Source organism: Anoplophora glabripennis, unplaced genomic scaffold (genome assembly GCF_000390285.2).
Source record: "Anoplophora glabripennis isolate ALB-LARVAE unplaced genomic scaffold, Agla_2.0 scaffold82, whole genome shotgun sequence".
Lineage (NCBI taxonomy): Eukaryota > Metazoa > Arthropoda > Insecta > Coleoptera > Cerambycidae > Anoplophora > Anoplophora glabripennis.
Window position 1 is genome coordinate 1,200,805 of NW_019416227.1, and position 24,692 is coordinate 1,225,496.

The following is a 24,692-nucleotide window of genomic DNA, read 5'->3' on the forward strand; positions in this document are numbered from 1 at the left end:
TGTTATCAATTTTTGGAGATTTGCGTAATTCGAAAAACAAATGTAAAATGGGCATTTGGAATTCATATAATCCAATGGTCCAAACTGCTGACAAGGCCAAAATGCCACTGTTCAGTGGCCACCACGTACTCCAGATTTTTATCTAGTGGTTTTATTTATCCGGGGTATCTAACGCTGACAAATTTAATAATATTGAACAAAGATCAACAACACCAGAAAAAAGATTTTTTGTAACAAAATGGATACATTTATTAAATGATTTTCTTCATAATAAATTAGTCAACTGATAAAGATCGACATTTGTTTTGTAATAAAATCAATAAAAATATTTATTTGCGTAAACTTTGGTATATATTTTTTATTATAAGGATAAAACTTGCGTTCTTGCAGTGCACTAAAACGAGAGGTTAATCATGCAGTGGGGCGTATGACCCATTTAAGTGCATAAGCGTACGCCAGACAAGTGAATCAATTTACCTAGTGTGCACCCGAGGGGAACCCGATAATCCTGAACGGTCTGAACTTTCAGAATCACAAAACAAAACAGCTTATGTGGCACAAATGTTGACTCAATATTGTTAAAATAATATCTAATCTCCACTGGAAGACCGGTCCGATCGATCTCTGAAACGTCGATTGAATTGTTTTAATGTAAACAGTTCTTTAGGTATATTTTTTGCACAGGGAATTGTTTTTAAAGAGACAAACAATCATTTATGTAGGTATTTTATCAACACCTACAGTTATTTCTATAATATTTCCAAATTTAATATAAATGCGTCGTTTTAGGAAGCTATTTTTTGATTAGGCGCGCGAAGTATCTACACAAGTACAAAGCAAAAAGAAACGGAACGGATATATTCTGATTTATACGAAAGTTTGGAATGGAAATGCAGAGAATTCCGGGTAGATTGGCTTCAAAGGAAGTGTCTAATCTACCGTGCCATTTCCAGGCCTATCCAGATCCGCGCGAGAAAATCTGGATTCCACCGATGTTATCGTCTGGGAGGCTTATTTACTTTACGTGTTTACGATTAACGGTGCTACTTTCTTTAATCCGCGTAAACCTTCTACTTTCCGAACTTCTTACCCGGAGTTGTTATACAATTTAACGTTCTTAATTACCGGGTGATTCAGTTTGGTATTCGCGGCCCTGTATCTCTTTTATTTTAACAAATAGCTATAACAAACCCTATATATTTTTAAATCGCCGCTCAAATTCTATCAAATGACATTATTAGATCGTCTCCATGGTAACTATGTCAAAATTGCTATAGTCAACTGTTTTTGTTCAAATGGCACACTGTGCCTACTTATATTTTTTTATCAATTCTGGAAGATATTTTTTTTTCTGCGTTTAGCTGTGTAAGGAAGTCTATAGTTTCATTAGAAATATTGCTAGGAAAACAGCAAAAAAGATGAACCCCAGACATTTCTTATCTTTATTTTGAAAAATGATAGCCAGCTGCGGAAACAAGCTACTATGTTTTTTAAAGTAACATATTTTATTTTTAATACGATAATAATATAACAATTTAAAACAATACTTATTTCAAATGTTCAAAATGACCTCCATTTGCTTCCAAACACAAAATATCTCTGTTTATCACTCCCTCTCTACACTCTACTCTTATTCTGTTTTTAAGGTCGTCAATATCATTTAGCTTTAAAAACTCATATTTTCTTTTGAAAACTTCCATCTGCCGCCAAATTCCTGGCTAACTTTTCGAAAATTTTATCTGATGGAAGTTGTCTCTGCGGAAAAATCATAAGTTTTTCTTGGTTACTGTAAGTATTCATGTTATAATTGTTATAGATAGAATAGGTGGGTACAAAATGTCGATTATTTTGACACATCGTTATTTAGAAACGTCAAATTTCAGTTGTTTCCGCAGCTGGCTATCATTTTTCAGAATAAAGATACTGAAAATAGGGTTAATCTTTTTTGCTGTCTTTCTAGCAATATTTCTAATGAAACTATAGACTTCCTTATATAGCTGAACGCAGAAAAAAATATGTTCCAGAATTGATAAAAAGATATATAGTGTGTGCCATTTGCACAAAAACAGTTGACTATAGCAATTTTGACATATGTTACCAAGGAGACGATCTAATAATATCAATTAATAGAGTTTGAGCTGTGATTTAAAAATATATAGGGTTTGTTATAGCTATTTGTTAAAATAAAAGAGATACAGGGCCGCGAATACCAAACTGAATCACCCGGTACATACTCACAAAATGTGTATGTAAAAAAAATTATTGATTAGCTCATGAGTTATTTTGATAACAGAATATGGGCAATGTCAAGTTATATCATAAAATAATGTTACATTAAGCATGTAATTTTACAATTTTTGTGTAATTCGCCAAAATGTAAATTTATATTATCTATATACAGGGTGTTCCAATTAAAACTTCCCAACTGGAAAAACAAAAAAACTGAGACGTCGAAGGACTAGGAATAATACATTTTAAAATGAAAAAATTGTAAAACGTAAAAGGTAAGAATGCATCGCAAAAAGAAAATATACACTCAAACTTGTTCAATTCATTTACATTTTTTGTGTATAATTTTGTGCAAATAATATGCTGAGAGCGAGACGCGGGTACATAGAAAAATTTTTAACAAACCATCTTGAAAACAAAAAAAATAGAAGCTGTAGTTTGACCCTCCCACAAAATGATGAGCAGATCATTTTAAGAGAGCGGTATTTTTCACAGTTTTGTTAGTCCAGTTACTTCGTTTACTATGTCATAAAGCAACCTCTTTATAAAAGTAATAGTGTCTCAAATTTTAATAAATTCTTATGCATTTATTTGAAAAAATATATTTTTTTTTGTCAACTGGTATCCCCTACCGGCTAAACGAAGCAACTTAGGATAGAAGTCAATTTGATTAAGTTCCATGTACCCGGAATATTGGGACACCCTGTATTAGTGTTTGAATTTAAGTTTCATAAAAATAAAATTTAAAAAAACAACATTTTTGTTTTTAAATAATGTTCACTGCAACACCCACCTAACCGTTTCTATTCTGCGTGACAAATAATTGAAAATTGCGTTCACTTTTCTATAAGGCCGATGCGACGAACCGAACCAACAACATTCCCCTTTACGATTACTAGATACTCAAATTATAACACAACTCCCAGAGTTGTATCCTATTTTATGGATCCGACTATATCTATAAATACACAACATAAAACGTTATTATAGTTGGGAACAGTATTATCCTTTTACTGCTGACTATATCGGCTATACACTAGAATAAAATAAGATAAAAAAAAACACATCGCTTGTTCGTTTCGGGTGAGTGTATTCTACGTAAAAAGGCTCGTTTGGTCTTGAATAATAATAGTTATTTTTGTATCTAGAAAAAGACTTTGGCGTTCTAGAACATAAAAGTATTTTGCAGCTAGGTGACAAAAGAGACTCACTTTGTCAACTGAAAATTTAACGAGAATGTCGACCTTTGATGACCGTTTTCGATAATATCCCTTTTTATCCAATAATGAGTTTTTATCAACAAATAATTATTGCACCATAAATAGAGCCACGGAACCTCAACTAGCAATTTTTGAATTTGTTGTTCAACTGAAACAAATAATTTTTCAAAATCATATTACTGAGGCAACGAACCCAATTATATTCTATAAAAAAAGTGTTTTTCGTTTCATTTAATTAACGCGTTTTTTGACACTTGGAAAACAGAATTAAAATAGCAACAATTTTGAAAATGGCAATTTTTCCTATCTTATAATTTAAAATTCATAATATTCATAACTAATTTTAAAATGTACAAGAAGATGTATCAAAGATATCACGTATAATAACTTATAACCAGATCTTCACAAAAATATCGAGTTTCTCAGACTCCTTTACAGACATCCAGTCCCTTTCGCGCATCATTCCGAAACAATGCGTTATTAAAACAAATTGGAGGCAACTTTATACGCTTGTGTTCTATACCGAACCACCGTAGGATCATTTTCTAAACCACGCGTATATATTTTTAACAAGCCTAGGTACCCAAGCTTACTCATTTATTTTATACAAATATACCGACAAAAACGTACGAAAGGTAAACATTTCTTTTCGAAAAAAAAATGGACGTGATGACAGCGATCTAAACTTTCATGGTATCAAAATATTTGGACCGGTACATTATTTACAAAACACACAATTGATTAATCCAGTGTTAGCTCTCACACCTGGAATTTATATACTATGCGTAAGTTATACATACACAACTAAACCACAGTTTAGTTTACTACAAAAATTATATCATAATTGCAATATTACAGAATGGATGTACTGTAATGACCATTTGGTGCAGTGAAGTTTGAAAATCGAAGTATAACTCGGCTATTTGATTTAAAAAAAAAAAATCAGATTTTATACTCAGGCTAACACGTAGATACTATCAAATATAAAAAACTGAAACCTACTTAATGTTACACCCTATATATACATAAACTGCAGTTGTTTACGAATATTCGGAATATTTTCTTGTAGACACAAGGTTTTCGCTGGCAAGTTGACCACTGACCACAGTGACGTAAATATCAGAGCGCCCTCCGTCGCTCTGATATTTACGTCACTGTATAAATTGAAGCGGTTGGCGAGACTGTTTATAAATATTAACAGTCCGGAATCCTGGAATGAAAATAAGAACGCAAAGCTCTGCCTTTTAGCCGGATGAGCTTTAATCACGTATTCCGCTTGTAAATATTGTGAAATATTTAAACTCTTTGTGTACCTTTTCAGGCGTGCAACTAAATAGGGGGGAAACAACTAATTTTAACAAAAATTTAATATACAGGTGTCTCGTTTATATTTCAGATAAACTAAAGAGTGAGTTCTTCTTAGAAAAATAAGGGGGGGGGTAGTTAGTATAAGACATTTTTTTAATTATTTTTAGTGTTTGTAGTATAAATCTGACACCTTCTTTAAGGTGGAAGAAATATACGTAACTATGAACACGCCTGTATCGGGAGTAGCGGAAAACAGTTTCCGTGCCAGATTTCGCGCTGAGCTGTACCTCGTAAAACAAACTTTACGGTGACAAATAAAATTAGGTGCCATATAAACACCGAATAGTCCAATAAGTTTTTATCATTCCTTCTCCCTAGATTGGAAAACTTGGGACGATGCGTTTATCTCGGAAAATATTATTAAAAAACTTCAGGTTATACATCACGGAAATATTGAAATATTAGGGTAATTTATAAAACGGCGGGTAATGAGCTCCCGCCCTTTTGGAACTCTCAAAAGCGCGATGGAGCGCAAACTTTTATATGGGGGAGGATGCAACAATACTCTCATCGGATTGTCTAAATAATGGCTTTTTTGCTTCTCAGGACAAAAACAAAGAAAGGTGTCGTGTTAACGTAACAAAGTTGTTCGGTTATTTTGTTTCCTTCATGACCTTTCGAATTTCCAAGGTTGCAAAATTCCTGTCGAACGCTAGCTATGCCATCGATCGAAGCGATATCAAAGAAGAGGTATTAAATTAATTCAAATAAGAAGATTGTTTTTAATCATATCAAATGAATTCAGACAATGTTCTCCGTTACCAGAAATTTAGGTATCGAACATAATAGAGAATATTCTTAACTGATATTACAGAAAATTTAGCAAAGAGCCAATTATAATAATTATATAAATAAAAATTGAAAATAATGTTGCTAATTGCCAGATATTACGATTTATTAAATAACGCAACCTTTAAAAGAAATATTTTGTATTTTTGTCACTCTAATATCACTCTTGACAAAGACTAACATACAAAAATAGCGACGATAGATGAGATTATATCTATAACACAAAACTTTTAGAAAAAATTAAATTAATGAGAATTTTTTTTACCTAACCAATATTTGCTAAATATTACTATTGTATGTATATATGTATTGTGTATGTACAGAGTGACCCATTTGAAAGCGGGCCACCCTCATAACATTTTTATTTATGGAGGGATTTTTACGAAAATTTTTTTGAAATGCAGAGGGGGGAAAAGTGTATTTTGGGGCCAAGCGCCGTCCAGTTCTTTTTTAAACTAAGGCCTACTAGGTCACATTCAGAGGCTGAAAGATCCAGAATCCATATTAGCGATTTTTATAGAAAAAATCTGCATACGCCACTGGATTCGGCGTCCCCTGAAATGGATCTGTACCAAATTTCATGAAAAAATATTCAACATTAACGATTCTGCGGCTAAATTGCTGTCAAATTGTTTAATATGCATAAAGAAACTTTTTTTATCTAGTAACCCATGCGATAATAAATCAATCACAACAAATATTTAATAACACGTTTAATAGACATCATTATACCAAAATACAATGAAACAGACAGAAAAATGAACGAGAAATTAACATAAAATTTACAAAAAATACAATAAAATAAAATTAACACATGAATTAAATTAAATTCTGGATTTTTCAACTAAATCTCCATTTAATTGAATGAATATTTTTGTANATGTATGTATGTATGTATGTATGTATGTATGTATGTATGTATGTATGTATGTATGTATGTATGTATGTATGTATGTATGTATGTATGTATGTATGTATGTATGTATGTATGTATGTATGTATGTATGTATGTATGTATGTATGTATGTATGTATGTATGTATGTATGTATGTATGTATGTATGTATGTATGTATGTATGTATGTATGTATGTATGTATGTATGTATGTATGTATGTATGTATGTATGTATGTATGTATGTATGTATGTATGTATGTATGTATGTATGTATGTATGTATGTATGTATGTATGTATGTATGTATGTATGTATGTATGTATGTATGTATGTATGTATGTATGTATGTATGTATGTATGTATGTATGTATGTATGTATGTATGTATGTATGTATGTATGTATGTATGTATGTATGTATGTATGTATGTATGTATGTATGTATGTATGTATGTATGTATGTATGTATGTATGTATGTATGTATGTATGTATGTATGTATGTATGTATGTATGTATGTATGTATGTATGTATGTATGTATGTATGTATGTATGTATGTATGTATGTATGTATGTATGTATGTATGTATGTATGTATGTATGTATGTATGTATGTATGTATGTATGTATGTATGTATGTATGTATGTATGTATGTATGTATGTATGTATGTATGTATGTATGTATGTATGTATGTATGTATGTATGTATGTATGTATGTATGTATGTATGTATGTATGTATGTATGTATGTATGTATGTATGTATGTATGTATGTATGTATGCGTTGTTTATGAGATATCTATAAATAAGTTTTGACATAAGCCTACTTTGAGAAAAGTCGTTTATTTTATATATCGTAATATTGTAAGAGTTTAATTAAAAGCCTTTTTTCTCAAAAACCGTCCACATTAGGAAGTCCTAACAAGAGTACATTATTTTTAGAAAATAAAATTGTACATTAGAAAATGGAGCCACAATGGTGAAAAATCTAACCTTAAAAAAATTAGAACTTAAAATGTGATAGGAATGTAGGGCTCTCTATGAAATATACAAAAAATAATTACACCAGCGTATTTGGCATCCTTAAAAATCCAGGTATACCAAATTTCATAAAAATATTTAGCACCGTTTGGTGGTAAAAATTCTATTTAAAAAATTTTATTTTGTCGCTGTGTATCTCGAAAAAGAGAGGAGATAGACATATAGTGCATAAGACAAAAAATTATTATTTTTTGTCGTACTATAACCCCCTGTATTTACGGGAGGTCTTTCTAAAACACCTTGTATATTTATTAAACATTTTTAGATTTTTTACCGTTTTCGGACATTTTAAATAAAAATTGCAACAATAATTAACTGCAATGTTGTCTAAAATATTTGTTAACGAACCACTATCGTCGCAAAAGATTAAAATCAATATATGAATATTTAACCCTCTTTCGACCACTTGTTATTTACTTTACTGCAACTTCGACATTTCTTAAATATGTATTTGCAATTTATGTTTTCTCATTTCTCACGGCTATTCCGGCACCTTATTCAGCCAATCTTAATTTCCGATAAATTAAATCGTCCCGCAAAAGAGGTGCAGCGGCATTTGCATGCTGAAAACTCATCCCGTCACGAAATCCATCCGCTGTCACTTTCGCGGCAAAAATAAGGACCGGATAAAGCCTAAAGTCGACGTTTTGATTGAAGGGACACTTAGGGGAGGAGAATATCATGTCCTTTAATGTCTGTGCATGTCGAACTCCCATTCACAGTTTAAAAATGAGAAATTGCCTTTCTTCGAGTATAAATATTCGAATTTAAGGTCCCACCCGAACGCATCATAAAACATAAGTGTGATAGTGCGGCTAAAAATAAAAGAATAGTTCACCTAGATTTCGTCGAAAAGTTCTCACTGTCGGAGCAGAAGCGTTTTAAAATAAGGAAAACGTTTTCCCAGATATTCCACCGCTTCTCGTTTTAATAAAAGCAAATAAGGAACGCCACAAAATTACGGGAGTAACCTTCGTTCTTTCTCCGAATTTTTTAGAGATGTAAATATATGCAGGTTAAGAGAATAATAAAGTTGCGACTTAATAAGAATAGAGAAAGAGAGTGTGATGCCCTGACTTTCAAATTATCTAGAAAAAATAGAGACTATTTTCATCCTTTAGACGCGAATTTGATAAATAAATTTGGAAATACTAGTACAATGAAGCAATTTACAGATATTATTTTAAAAGTAAAGGCACACATCAAAAAGTAATAATTATATACAAGATATAACTTTCAATGCGGAGGGAGCGATTTAGAAAAACATATCAAAAATTTGTTTTCTCAAATTCCGTCGAGAAAGCTGATTTTTTTTAATCCTTTTCTTAGGAATTTTCATACCTCGCCGCTGGACAAACTAATGTGACATCAACGACGAAGCGCGTTAGTTGCAGTGATTGGGGACTGCGGTATGCATTATTGTCAAATCTCATACTTAAAGGAATATTATATAACCTAGTAGTTGGTTTTTCGCCCGTTTACCATCCCATCATATCATACCAGGTGTGAAGTCAATTGGCAGTAGTATCATTCAGTCGAACTAGATAGTAATACGTAATTGTTTGTAAAAACGATATTAGAAAAATATTTCATCCTATTAGATTAGTATTTTAATTTATTTCTTATTATCAATGGGAAAACTAATTATTTTCAAATATAAATTTTATCGGTAAGGATTTTTTTTTGCCATGGAATCACTTTTCCCATTATTAAAAAAAACACCCTGTATAATAATAATCCTCGGAGGATTTAGGAATGCAACAACTAATATATCACGCAAACCTGGCAAGGGAATATAGGGAATTTGACGTGTTAATATTTCTCTTGGGATCCAAAATGCTAAGACTTGTTATTACTACAGGAACATAGATTAATTACTTGATAACAGCCTTTGAAAGGTCAATAGAGCAAGTCGAGTTCGTTTATTATTTAACCTATCGTACAAAATATTCATTACGCTTTATAGAAAAACACATATAAAAAACTGGAGACAACCTACAAAAGTCTTCTAACTGAAAAATGCGTCTGTCGATAAGGAATCTATTTTCCCCATCATTATTGCTCACGATGATTCTAATTTAAAATAAAAGTCCATACACGTATATTATACAATATAGTACACTCATTGAAGCTTTTCACATCCGAATTCTTTGAAACTGAACCGATCGACTTGAAATTTGGCAGATAGTTAGAGAAAAGGTCAATGAACATTAGTGACATAGCGCCGATTTACGCTTCCACCTTGTTGGGGGTTGACACCCCTTCTCGGGGGTGGAATTTTTTTCAAATATAACGCTAGAAATCGATAGAGAATCAAATTTTGAGCAAAAAATATTCGAAGAATTTTTTTGAGAAATCAATAGTTTTTTAGTTTATTCACGATTGAAAACCTGGAATTTTGAATGAAAAAAAAAACACTTTTTCAAAGTATTTTTCGCGAATAACTCAAAAGCTACGCATTTTATTTAAAAAAAGTGTAATGGACAAAAATGTAGCTTATAATAGCATATAAAAAATCGTTTTTTAAAGTGTTGTAAGTCCTATACAAAGCAAAATATGGTTAGTGGAAGGGGACTTGTTTTGGGGAATACTCGAATCGATGTATTCAACGTCAAATAACGGAAAAAGGATTAATTTTAAGTGTATAACGCTCCTGGAGTTTTTTGTAGTACTCAAAAAGACTTTCAAAATGAGCACTTACAAAAGTTAATTAGAGCAAAATTGAAGGAGTTATCGTCAAAAACAGATGGGTTGCTCATAGTTTTTAAGGAAAAATGAGAAGCAAACGCTGTACCATTTCCATCATAATTAAAATTAATCCCCTTTACAATTTGTTTTGTTTTAGTGTTTTTCATACGATCCTGAAGTTAGACCGGTTTAGAATGCGTATTTGTTTAATAATCTATGGAAAAAGTTGAAAACGTATTTTTCATTATTCAAAAAAAAATTGCCTTATTTACATAATAACTCTGAAACTGTGGGAGATACGTAAAAAAATATAGACAAGAAAAATATAGCTTTTTTTTCAACAAATATTTTGCTTTTTTTCATTCCTATAGCATAAAAAAATAAAGGAGATATCGCCCCTTGAAGTATCCATTTTAGTGAAAAAACGACCTGTCTCGAGCCCTTCGATCCTTTCCCTTTAAAAAACAAAGGACTTAAAAGGTTTTATATGTAAACTATCTTACAGCTCTTGAAATTATCTTTAAAACGCTTTTTTGTAGGATACTATAGTTTCAGAATTAACCGAGTTATGGTAAAAATGATATTTTTTCGAAGCAAAATTTTTATTTTAAATAATTGTACCGCTAAAGCACTCCAAGCTTTTAAAAAGTAATTTTTTATCACTTTTGTCAACACAGGGGTTGTTTTTAGGGGTTGAAAGGGAAAAGTTATTTTAGGGATAGTTTTTAAGAGTTAAATAAAGGGTCGAAAAGATCAAATATACCATAAAACATGTTGGAGAACATGGAACATTATTTAATCTTTGTGCTTGAACAAAATTTTTATCAATAAAATGCTTAAAACTTAATTTTTTTCAATTTTTTTCACTTAGGGGTAGTTTTTACCCCTAAAAAACAAAATGCGTCAATCGGGCTTATGTCACTTTTGAACTTGAACCTAAGATGAGCCTTATTCTAAATTTTCATGCAAATCCATGCAGTTTCAAAGAATTCGAAGGTTACAGTACTATCACATTTCACTAGGAATCGAATAACGCCGCATCATTCCTAGAGATTGTGGTTTTCTTAAACGACAGGTATATTTCTTTCTTGGAGTCACGTTTATTGAATTTTATATCGGATCGAGCCTGATACAGGAGAACTTATCCGTCCTTCTCAGTTCCCCCATGAATTATTTACGAACGGATATAGAGAATGGTAAAAATGAACAGATTAGTATCGAAATTTCGGTTACACATGTCACATCACTTTGACGCTAATGTGGTCACTGAAAATTTTATTTCGATAAAAAAATATTTATGAGTGCCCGCTTCGCCCCGGTTTCAATAAAACGAAAATCGTCTTCGTCGGAATACATCGAAACAAAAATTTTTGCGCAAGATATATATTTTTAATATCTTCGGAGAGTAAATCCTTAAATGAAGAAATACGAGCCTAATATTTTTTAAAAGTTAGAAACCATCGTCGCATCTTCCTTTATACCGCGTTCGAACCCCGCCCTCAGGCCACGTCACTGAATGGCCCGCCGTCCTCCCCCATTTCGCCCCCGAACAAATTACGACTCTAATATTAAGGGTTGATGGTCGGCATAATTTACACGAAAGAAAACAAAAGGACGACATGCAACGGCCGGCACGTGGTGGTTAAAAATAAAACGACTTATTGCCCTTATCGAACATTGATTTTCCCCGAGATGTATGTATTGCTGGGATGGTACCGGGGGCACACCTGTTCGCTCGGATTTACGCCAAGTACGTAAATATATCACCGGCCGGGTTGCCCATCCTTTTTTTCGCTATTCCTGTGTCGAGAGAAACCTAATACGGAAAATTTAGAACATTTCGTGTACGCATTTTTTATTGCGACACTTATTTTGACTAGGCTCCTTACACTCTGTTATATTGCAGTAAGAAGGTATGCTAGACACTAAACTTATCCCAACAGACGTCAACTGGATAACAAGCTATTTTCGAGGTTACTTCAAATATTGAGAGAAACGGGTAGGTTTCGCCACCGTGATCAAAATGGTTCGTAGTTAGTTCGCACGGTTAGACAAGAAGAACTTTTTGATGTGGTTGAGGAAAACCCAAATATTAGTATCAGCCAAATGTGACGAAGGGTTGGAGTAAGTTCTTATACCGCTTTTTCTTGAACTTTTACTTGAACAACAACTTTATTCGTTTCACTTGATCCCAGTACAAAATGTGATATTTTACCAAGAGCAGATTTTTATAAAATTATGTTAAATTACTACAGGCAAATTTCAACATTCAGGTTTTGCTTCGAAAATTTTGATCAGGGATGAGGCAAAAGTTCACCAGAATAGTGTTAAAATTCTCATGAATGAAAATCCGATTGAAATTTGTATTTGGCATTTTCAACATGAATTTAAAATGAACAGTTGGTTTGGAATAATTGACGATCATTTAATGGGCCTATTGAACTTCGTGACAGACTTAACGAAGAACATTATTCGACCTTTCTTCGTAACAATTTATTCTAGTTAGGGGCCATCCATAAATTACGTCACACGAATTTTAGGACTTTTGAACCCCTCCCCCCGTCCTTGTCACAGGTTGTCACATTTTTATAATCCCCCTCCTGATGTGACGTCACATATTTTTTAAATTTAGGCATGTATTTAAAAATAATCGAGAGAAAACAACTATTTTCATTTTTTACTTTTTTTTATTAAATAATCTAATAAAATCAACATAAAGTCCAATATTTCAGATAGCGAGAATGCTAAATTATTAATAAATATAAATCAAGTTCGTAGATTTTTATAGTTTTTTATTCACATCTAAATTTCGCGTTTTAGTATTTTAAATTTTAACATGTGACGTCACAAAACTTTTGACCCCCCCTGCCCCTTGTCACACATTGTCACATTTCGGTGATACCCTCCCTCCCCATTTACGTGTGACGTAATTTATGGATGACCCCTTATGGGAAAACGTACAACTACCATACGTCCCATTTATTACAAAACACCCTGTATACAGAACCTATAAGAATGTGATAAAACATTCTACATTCATCTTTGCGGTAAAACCGAGAAAAATTTAAAAATATTTTAAAAAATCACAAAATTGAAGAAATAACGTTTCATAAAAAAAAATTTTAGAATTAATTATAATACAACACATATATTTACAAATTCCATTAATAAAAGTATTTTTTTAATAACTAATTAATTGATACTAAAAAATCCATTATACTGAAAATTACTGTTATTAAGAACTTTTTTTTCGGATAAAGAGAAATTTAAATATATATTACACATTAAATTGGAGCCTAACCTGACAAATTTTTTTATACCTTCAGAAAACAACAGATGTTTTAAAAGAACTAACGATATCAAATTTAAATAAAGAGACATTTCGTCAGATTTTTTTTGTCTGTTGTACAGAAACAGATAACTCAAATGAATACAATCATCCATTAAACTCTTTGTTGATTTTGACAAACATTATATAGAAAGAAATAAGTAATTAATTGAATTTTAGTATGTAGTAATTATTTGCCAAAATAATAATTAGTTTTTACTACTGAAAATTTTAGCCTTAAGAAAAAAGTTCTCTATAAATGTCGAGAAATTACATAAATTTGTATAAAAAGAACAAAGTAACATATGCGACATTTGGGTGCAACTTTTTTTTGTAATGAAAGGCACTATATTTTTTATATTACTGAAACCTGCAATTTTTTTAGAATTCAACAATATAAATATGTCATACGTTTGCTTTACTATTTCACATAATAATTTCATCTTTATTATGTCATAAATAGGGCACACTAATAAAATTAATATTCAAATATAGGTATTTAGAAAATTGTCCTATATGCAGGTGTTCCTCTTAAGACTGGACACCATATCTTTTTCTCAAACGGCAGTGGGTTGAAGGCGGTAAGTTAACGTCCCATCATAAGTGAATTTTAATTTCTGGGAAAAAGAATACATGAAACAAAAACTAAAACTATTAACTATAAAACTGAATTGAAATAATAGGCAACTTCAATCTGTGATTTCTAGTCTTAAGCTCTGTTTTACCATGTGTTTAGTTGAACGTCAGTCGAATGAAAAATTATATGGAAATTGTTTCATTTTATAGAGGATGTAATATTTATTCAGGGAAAGATGTTTCAAGAGAAACCGCGTCTATACCCACTCGTTTAATTTCATTTCAACGGCCCCAGGTCCTGCGGATGCTCAGGCAGAGATGGAATTAATACACCAGGACTTATTTATGTATTTCGATCGCATCGGTATCTTTTCTTACAATTTTATATTTAATATCATTTTTTCCGAAAAAAAAAAACATTTTTAGAATATTGATTACCGTTAAAGTATAGGCATGTTCAAATTCACAGTTTTTAATAAAGCCAACGGAAGAGACGATAATTTTTAAGTAGGTGTACACATCATAGTACTTATTATACAGGATGTTATAAACAAGGAGATCAAGTCGTTAACCACTGATCATTTTCAAAATTATAATTAAAGAAAAGGGTTTTTAGCAATAACCCTGTTATTTTTTAAAATATTAAATTGAAATTTTGCATAGACTTTTACCCTATGTCAGTGCATTTTTTGTATAATGTTAATTAAAAAAAATCGAAGCACAACCGCTATAAAGCGAAGTTATAGTACTTATTGCGCTCTCTCTTTTTTGTGTACGTCTATAATTCAAACGTATTACAGTTTGGATTAAAATTTTAATCTAAGGTTTGGTTTACGAGACTACATGATTCATTTGAGTTTTTTCAGTTTCTTAATTTTTCTTAGAGACGAACTAAGTTTTACAAAAATACCCTTGGGCGGTATGGATTCGAATGTTTCTGCTTAACGTTTAACAGCTAAATTAACTTTCCAATTAAGATATTTCAACATTTTTTAAAAAGTAATTAGTCTCTAGCACAAAATATGTTGTTTTTAACTTTAATTCTTCACATTGATTTTTTTATTTGTCTTGTGTTCTATATTTTGGGATCCCTAGATTTTACACCTCGATTTACACTTAAATTAACACATTTGTTACTGCCGTCTGTATGCAGGCTACGACAACTACAAGATTGCAGAATCCTTTTTAATGGAAATTCCCATTTTTGCCATGATTCTACCTCTACCGCAGAGGAGTCACCCGTTCTCTGCCTCTACAGTACGTTATCATTTATTATTTCCAGGAATCTTAATGAAACACGAAAAACAAAAAAGTAATTATGCTATCTATTAATTGGCTATATTTTATAAATACTTGGTATAATTTAAGTGAATGTATTTAGTTATCAGATATTTCTGTTGTGCCAGTGAAAGGGTGGATAATGTCTGAAATTTTATTTGAATATTTTTATAATATACACCGTGTCCACCTAGTGCGCGTAAGTCCAATATCTAGGTTAATAAAAGATATAACTTAATTTTTTTTTTATACAGAGTTGCCTACTTTCCCGAGCTGCACAAAATGAAAATATATTTGCATATACAGGGTGTTCAGTTTTTCCTGGGCAGGTACCAACTTAATTTTTTTAAATGGAAATCTATATTTTTTATGGCATTATCGAATTCTACGTGAAAAATTAACGGGACTTTGTTTTATGATCACTATTAAAATATTGATAGTTTTCGAGATAACCGACTTTTCATTATTTTTTTCTTATGTTTCGTCACTTCTAGTAGTTGATAATTATGATTGTATGACAGCTAGAAATTATTTTTTTTTCAGGAACTGTAGAGTGAAGATGGCTCTTTCAAACAACGTATCAAAAGTTGACCTGCGATATACAGCGGCCAAAAAAATCGTGCGAAACTTGATAATTTAAAATTTGAAAAATCTCGACACTCTGTGTTTTATGATTTCATTAGATGCCTTTTTGTAAACCCTACAATTTTTTAATAACATTTTTATGTAAAATACCGGATTTGCGCCCGTTCCTTTGTCGGGAAAAATATAATACATATAAAACAATGAAAAGTCGATTATCTCGAAAACTATCAATATTTTAATAGGGATCATAAAACAAAGTCACGTTAATTTTTCACGTAGAATTCGATAATGCCATAAAAAATATAGGTTTCCATTTAAAAAAATTAAGTTGGTACCTGCCCAGGAAAAACTGAACACCCTGTATATGCAAATATATTTTCATTTTGTGCAGCTCGGGAAAATAGGCAACTCTGTAGAAAAAATAAGTAATATCTTTTATTAACCTAGATATTGGACTTACGCGCACTAGGTGGACACGGTGTATTTGTTTAAGTAAATATTTTTATTTAAGGGGACATGCAAACGTCTGGCCGGCCCTGTGTACAGGCTGCTACAAATTCGCTTCTCACTACAGGGATCTCAGAAACGGTAAGAGATACGAAGTAGCTTAAATGGAGGCAAAGTTGCATAATGAGGGGACCAACATTCTGCCTCTAAAAAATCATTCATTTCAGCCTCGTTTGAGGCGATATTGAAAAAAGAAGAACACTTTCTCGTGGCAACTTTTTACCCTCTATCGAATGGCATAATCAATTTTTATATGTAAGTCTCGTCTCTCCTAGACCATCATAAACTTCATTTTTCTAAATACGACCCTGGAAAATTTTATTACGCATTTTGCAAGCCTTCATGACCCCCAATAATTAAAAAACTTACAAATCTAAATAGAAAATCTAGATAAATTTGAAACAAATACATTGGTGAATTTTTCGAGGTAAAACATCTGAATCTGGCTGAAACAGTACGGTATTGGGGGTCATGCAGGCTTGCAAAAAATGTAATCAAATTTTCCAGGTTCGTATTTAAAAAAATTAAACTGATGATGGTCCTGGAAAGACGAAACGTTACATATAAAACTTGATTATGCCATTTGATAGAGAGTAAAAAGTTGCCATGAGAAAGTGTTCTTTTTTCAATATCATCTCAAACAACAAAGCTGAAATGAAACAAAATCGGATTTCCTAACTTTCTTTTTTTTCAATATTTCGAAAACTAATCATGTTAACCTTGATTTTTCAGTCATAACGTTGGTTCCCCTTTGCCCCCAATTAAGCTAGTTGGTATCTCGTACCGTTTCCGAGATCCTTGTAGTAAGAAGCGAATTTGTAACAGCCTATATACAGTGCTTTCGAAAAGTAACGAATAAATTCATTATTTTTTAAATTGAGAAGTTTTCGAAAAAATCCCCGGGCACGTCGATTTTGTTTTTAAAAAAGGCACTTTTTGACATACGACCCATATTTGTGACGTCATCGTTGTTCGAGATATGACGTCATCGACAATTTTTTTAAATAGCAACCCCCAATTTTGACCATGCCATTTGAAAGAGCGTGTCATTCTACATACACAGATCATGAAAAATTATGATGTTACATAACAAAAATTTCAAGAAAATAATGTTTGAAGATTTTAAAATTTAATTTTCATAATACTGAAAATGATAATGATTATGTAAAAATCGACTAAATTAAATGTTCAAATTGTGCACCGTCGGCTGCCTGACAGTAGCCAAGACAATTAATAAATTCTTTTTGGACATTATCAATAACTTCAGGAGGTATATGATGTATCTCGTGACAAATTCTTGCTTTTAAATCTTCTAAATTAACCGGTCTAGTAACGTATACTTTGCTTTTTAAGTATCCCGACAAGAAATAATCTAGGGGTGTCAAATCAGGCGATCTGGCTGGCCACTCAATCGGCCCCCTTCTCCCTATCCAACGATTCGGGAACAGCTTATCTAAATAAGCACGGACAGGTGTTGCATAATGGGGAGGTGCACCATTTAGTCGATTTTTACATAATCATTATCATTTTCAGTATTGTGAAAATTAAATTTTAAAATCTTCAAACATCATTTTCTTGAAATTTTTGTTATGTAACACCATAATTTTTCATGATCTGTGTATGTAGAATGACACGCTCTTTCAAATGGCATGGTCAAAATTGTGGGTTGCTATTTAAAAAAATTTGACGCCATATCTCGAACAACGATGACGTCACAAATATGGGTCGTATGTTAAAAAGTGCCTTTTTTAAAAACAAAATCGACGTGCCAGGGGATTTTTTCGAAAACTTCTCAATTTAAAAAATAATGAATTTATTCTTTTCGAAAGCACTGTATACTGTCGCTGTAGCGAAATCTACGAAACAGACACGGCTTGACATTGACATATTTCCCGATCGTTACTGCCCTTGAAAATTTAATACTCATTAAACTGAAAGTAGGAAAGTTATTTATTAGTAATCTTAGAATTACAATTTCATAACGTCAGGCGCTGCCACAGGAGACATGCCTATTAAATTCCGAATCGATATAGCTGTGTATCCATTTGAACTTTACGTTGAAAACGAAATTAAACGACTTGTTAATACATTACAGCCTTTGCTGTATCCTCGTATTTTACGATCCATCAACGTGGACATAAAAGTGGATTAAATCACTTTTATTAGGTGGTTATTAACTTGCTTTCAATACGTAATTTCGTGGGTGGCGAAAACTTGTTGCTCTCCACTACAGAACCAATATACCCAAGTGCAACTTTAAACCGTAAACTGATGACGACAATAATTATTTATTTAATTCTTTACAATCTGGATAGTCCTGCGAATCAGAAAGCCTATAAAACTGTCGTATGAAGACTGCGAGAAGACTTTGCAATGACCTAGATATTGCAAAGACGAATACGCTTGAGGCAGAAAATACTGTGGTAAAAAGCAACGTTTGAGAACATCGCCGGGCACGGAAGATCGCTCAGGTTTCGTTAGGAGGGCGATCGAACGTCGACTTTGACCATTTCCGGTTGTACAACCAGAGACAGGTATCTGGCCAGTACGTGTGACGTAAGATTCTAATAAAAATGTGAATTTAGATCCAATATAGTCAACATTACAGACATCCATCTATTGGATACTGTGCCCTGCCCCTCGAGAGATTCGACTCGAAAGAAAAATGGAAAACGTGCGTCGTACCGTACATAGGGGCGTGTGGGGACGCGACGAAGCCTTCAAATGATGCGATAAACTTTCAAACCATACGCAATATTTAATTTACGACGCAATAATAACGATTTAAATATCCAACACCCTATATATTTTTATTATGAACACTTTATAATAACCATAACATAAACACCGTAGATACTATTAATAAAATCCAGGAATTTATATCGCGCAGAACGTGTGCCAACTCAAATAAAACGTGAGGTGAATATATGAATTTCTATAGTAACCTTTTCCGACCTCCGTCATTTATAAATGATCAATGAAAGTGTGCTGCTAAACGTATCCGCGTTAAGGTAAGGCCTTCGTTATTGATATTAATAATCAACTAAATGGTGCTAATTGACTTGGCTGTTTATTAGATATGTGGGACGGTCCTCCGCTTTTCGATTAATATTTCAGAGATGGCTTCCGATCCGATGTAATTTTAATAGGAAAAGGATGATACGTCACTTTTTTTACTTTCCAGGGAATTGCACGAAACAGGCATAATACGATGGGATGATGAGTTTAATGAAATTAATTGTTAGCTATTATCAGTTTCAAAATTGTTATTGTTATTTCATTCCGATGAGATAGCATTTTTCGTTAGTCTTTGATGTAACAAAAAAATTGTACAAAAATCGTGGAATGTTTTTTAAACATTTTGAAGGTATGTAGTTTTTATGACCTATTAGGATTGGCCAGTCATTATAGCTTTTTTTCGGGAAAAAAATACTATTAGAAGTTTTTTTTGCGGAAACGTGTTATAAACAAAATATCAAAAAATCAACTCGAGACTAGTTGGGAAACTTTTTTAAAACATTGGTCAAAGTTATGGAAAAGTGGTTCTTTGACTCGCTTAAAAAAACTGTTATTTATAGAGAAAAAAGGTTTATACAAAAAAGGTAGGTATTAAATAAACCTATAAAATAAGACAAGTCCGATTAAGTTCCGATAATTTGTTTATGCGCAAGAGCTCAAAAATTGTCGAAAATGGCCGTTTTCTTCAATTGCAAATACAATTTTCATCGCAGACACTTGTAATTTAGGATTTTTGAAGGTCTTTGCACCCTAATAAGTGGTAAAAATTTCAGCCCGAAAGCTTCATTAGTTTGGCGTTGACGTAATTTGTTATCTAAGAAGATGCTATTTTCAATTGATTTTTCCCAAGCTCAAAGGCGTTGTAGAGTTTCGATCAATAGTTGTTTTTGTACCTAAATAGTTGTATTGACATATGCATTCACTGATAACTTAATTTTTCAAATTTAATTTGTTTAAAAATGACTGAAAAATTGTTAATATTTATTAAATTGTTAAGATAGGTAATTATTATAAAATGAAATAGTAACGTCTATAGTTTAGTTAGTACAATTTTTCTTCGAATTTAAAAAAAGATCGTTGTTCTAAGTTGATTAGAAGCTGAGACAATTTTTTTTTTTATTTAATCGTAGTGTCCGTAATTATTAAGAGCCGAAATTTGGAGGGAGTATACATTAAGAGCTATATTTTCATATCCTACATTAACATTAAGGTGAATTCAACTATTTAATTGCAAAAAAGGAGATAGCGGCGATAGAGGTTAAATAAAAAATTAAATCTCGAGTTGAAATAATGTTAATACCATAGCTTCAATGCTCATGAATTTTCGCGATACCACAAATTAAAAAAAGAATCATCTCGATAGATTCATTATTAACTGAGATATGGCTCGATTTGAAGCCGCTTGATCATTTTCCTGCGCGCAACCGGGCGCGCAGAGCGCATGCTCCGCCTCGCTCTCCCCACGCGTTTGCTAGACCGAGTAATAGAACGCATCGGCGCCATCTTCTTTTTTTTAATTAAATAGTTGAATTCACCTTAATATTAATGTAGAACATGAAAATATAGCTCTTAATGTATACTCTCGCCAAATTTCGGCTCTTCATATTATTAATTAAGGTCACTGCGATTAAATGAAAAAAAAATATCTCAGCTTCTAATCAACTTAGAACAACGATTTTTTTTTTAAATTCGAAGAAAAATAGTACTAACTAAACTATAGAGGTTACTATTTCATTTTACAAAAATTACCTATCTCAACAATTTAATAAATATTAAAAATGTTTCAGTTATTTTTAAACAAATTAAATTGGAAAAATTAAATTCTCAGTAAATGCATAATTGTTAATACAACTATTTAGGTACAAAAACAACTAATGATCGAAACTCTACAACGCCTTTGAGCTTGGGAAACATTAATTGAAAATAGCATCTTCTTAGATAACAAATTCCGCCAACGCCAAACCAATGAAGCTTTCGGGCTGAAATTTTTACCACTTATTAAGGGTGTAAAAAGCCTCAAAAATCCTGAATTACAAGGGTCTGCGATGAAAATTGCATTAATTATTAGCAATTGAAAAAAACGGCCATTTTCGACCATTTTTTAGCTCTTGCGCATAAACAAATTATCGAAATTTAATCGAACTTATCTCATTTTATAGGCTTATTTAATACCTACCTTTTTTGTATAAACTTTTTTTCGCTATGAGTAATAGTTTTTTTAAGCGAGTCAAAAAATCACTTTTCCATAATTTTGACCATTGTTTAAACAAAGTTTCCCAACTAGCCTCGAGTAGATTTTTTGATATTTTGTTTATAACACGTTTCCGAACAATATTCCGCAGATAAACTTCTAATAGTATTTTTTTCCCGAAACAGGCTGTTTCATGTCTATAATGACTGGACTATGCATAGGACACAAAAATGCCACAAATGTATCTCAAAAACTGTACTGTTAACTGACATGTAAATAATGAACTTAAACTATAATCATGGATTTTTATAACGAATTTAATTGAAAATAGTCCTTTTTCATAATACTTTCATCTAAGAATTTTTATATGATCACCCGATATTACAGTATTTTTTTAAAACATGGCGCCAAACTAAAGTAATGGGAAACATTTTTGCAAAAGTTTCCTATAAACATGAACACCAAAACGTTTAGTAAAAGAGTTATACAGGGTGATAAAAATGAGCTGTTAAATACACCCTGAGTATCGTCACATACAGGGTGCCCTAGAAATGTCAACCAAGCGTTTATCTCGTCAAAAGAAGTAATTTTTGTCTAATAATTTTTTTAGAAAATTTTACATTTTTGTCTGGTACTTTGTACCCATTAAAATAAAATTTAAGTATGTATTTTAAAATAGTTATTTTTACTGTTTTATAAAATATGCGTAATAAAATATAAATATAAATAGGTACTGAGATTTGAAATATTTTTAAAAATTATTTCAAGTTTTTGAAAAAACGTATGTTACTATTTTTTTAAAGCACTGTGTTTGGTCTGTGAATCTCAGTGCTAATGATTTCTGACGTTGACCCAGTTTTGGTGAACTACATAATATCAATCCACCTGATGTGATGACAACGGGTCGCGACGAAGTTTTTGAAAAAATAAATTAAGTTATGCGTTGCTTGTAATTGACAAAATTTTGGCACTTATTTCTGGGACATCATGTACATAAGTCAAAGCAGTTAGACGCCGATGTAAGCGAAGTGAACCCCGTCGTCAGCGGAAAACCCCTTATTCGCGTCCCGCGGCGGTCATCAGTCGACTTCGACCACCGAAAGAAACGAATTTGAGGCAGCGCGCAGAAAAAAACGACACCTAATGTCTCGAATCGGAACGCTGTCTCGCAACGCGGAAGATTTTTTTTCCGTGAAGATTAATTCTTGTCCTAGCGAGATGTTTGATCGATTAGGACCTTCGGCGGTCTACTTATTGTCGAATCGTGCCCGGAATGGTATTCCGGGGGATCACGCGATCCGGGTCGGGGGATTATCTAGTTTCGTATCGTTTTGTACGGCGGCGGCTTGGACGGAGCGGGTTCTAATCTCGGCTTATGTCGGCGTGGAGTACGCGAAGTAGATGGTGGATGGGCTTTTAACGCCGTTTATTAGGTACGTGTGCTTTTAGAATTGCAAGAAACTTCTTAATGTGACGTACTTTTCATTAAAATGTTCAAGAAGTAAATTTTTCAATCAAGTACTATGGAAGTCACTGTCTAAAGTTCAACAAGAATGGAAATGAACATAAGGGCGGGCTTAGGAGTTCTGATGGCGGGTTAGCCACCACAGAGCCAAGCCTGAGAACAACACAGGTGGGTCAAAGATTCCTAGCTAAAGCTGAGGAGGTGCAATGGAAGTCTGTAACTGGTGTAAAGATGGATAATTTTCAAGTATTTATTTTTTTTTTTAATATAAAATATATTACACATTTGATTAGATAATATCCCAAAAAATATTGCAATTTATTATTGGAACAAAAGTTATATTTAAAAAAAAATGTGGCTCAAACCAAATAAATAACAATGACATCAAAATTTTTAATTTCTTATGAGACAATTGAAATTTCTACATCAATGTTTTTTTTATTATTTTTGTTGATTACATTGTATTTACCGTTATCCTACTTCAAACAAAAAATTTCAATAAATGCCCCCAGTATATCTGCCACAAGTTGATAGATTTTTATTCCAAGTAACGGAATTTTTGCCTTTCATTTATAAAATCTATAGCCCGAGTTTCATTAATTTACCTCGAATATTTGCAAAGATATTGAGATAAATATATTTTTTTTAATTTCAACACATCTCGAAAACCATCGGCTTTAAACCCTTGGGTCATTAAATCTCTTTGATCTAAAATATTCCTAGGAGCGACCTGCTAAAGTTATGACACGGACTTAAAGAAAAACCACCCTGCAGAATGACTTAATAAATACAATTTAAAAAATCTATCACCCTATCCGACCCGCAAAAAAAAACAAGCGACCAGAAATGATCATTCCTATGCCTTGAGGGTGAGAGTGCGTAAAGTAAATACAAGCCCAAGTGGGATTACACCCTTGGAACGTTTGTCCGGTCCCGACATTCTTAAATTGGTTTCTACCTCTGCTATAGAAAGATTTTCGCGCTGAAATTTGATTTTGCCCGAGAGTGGCTGATATTAGGCACGTTCTACAAACAGTAACACCAAGTTTCAGTGCTAAGTATACATACATGGAACAACATAAACGAGCGAAATAATGTCGACGAAGGTAACGGGAAATTGTGGTACTTACCAATTAGCAGTCTCAGTCAACATTATGGCTCCGTTGCTCTTTTTCTAAAAAAAAGCGGGTAAAATGAATATATTTCTAACAATTTTTAATTGAATATTTAATATAATTCAAGTATTATTATAAAGGATAGTTTTCCCAAAAAATAAATACGATCATTAGGTACAAAGTGTTTTAAATAAAAATCATAAAGGCAGCGCAAGATTTCCGAGAACCGACATCCTACCCAAGATCGCCCGGGTTTCGAAGCGTTCCCGTTAATGACGCGATCGAACGTCGACTTTGACCAAAGTATTATTCAAAATCTAATTCGTTGACTCCGCTCACCATCCAACCACAATCCTAAAGGAAGAACAAGTTGCAAGCAAATTAGAACGCGTTTAAGTAAA

At 32.3% G+C, this 24,692-nt stretch overlaps 1 protein-coding gene across 2 annotated transcripts in view; it reads right to left on the reverse strand.

Moving 5' to 3' along the window:
- The window catches only part of LOC108903459, a 141,684-nt gene that overhangs the window by 99,746 nt on the left and 17,246 nt on the right, over positions 1-24,692 (reverse strand). For both annotated transcript variants that reach the window (XR_001964206.1, XM_018705654.2), the window contains exon 2: positions 24,307-24,350. The gene's annotated coding sequence lies outside the window, so the exon portion shown is untranslated. The remainder of the gene's footprint in view (positions 1-24,306; positions 24,351-24,692) is intronic.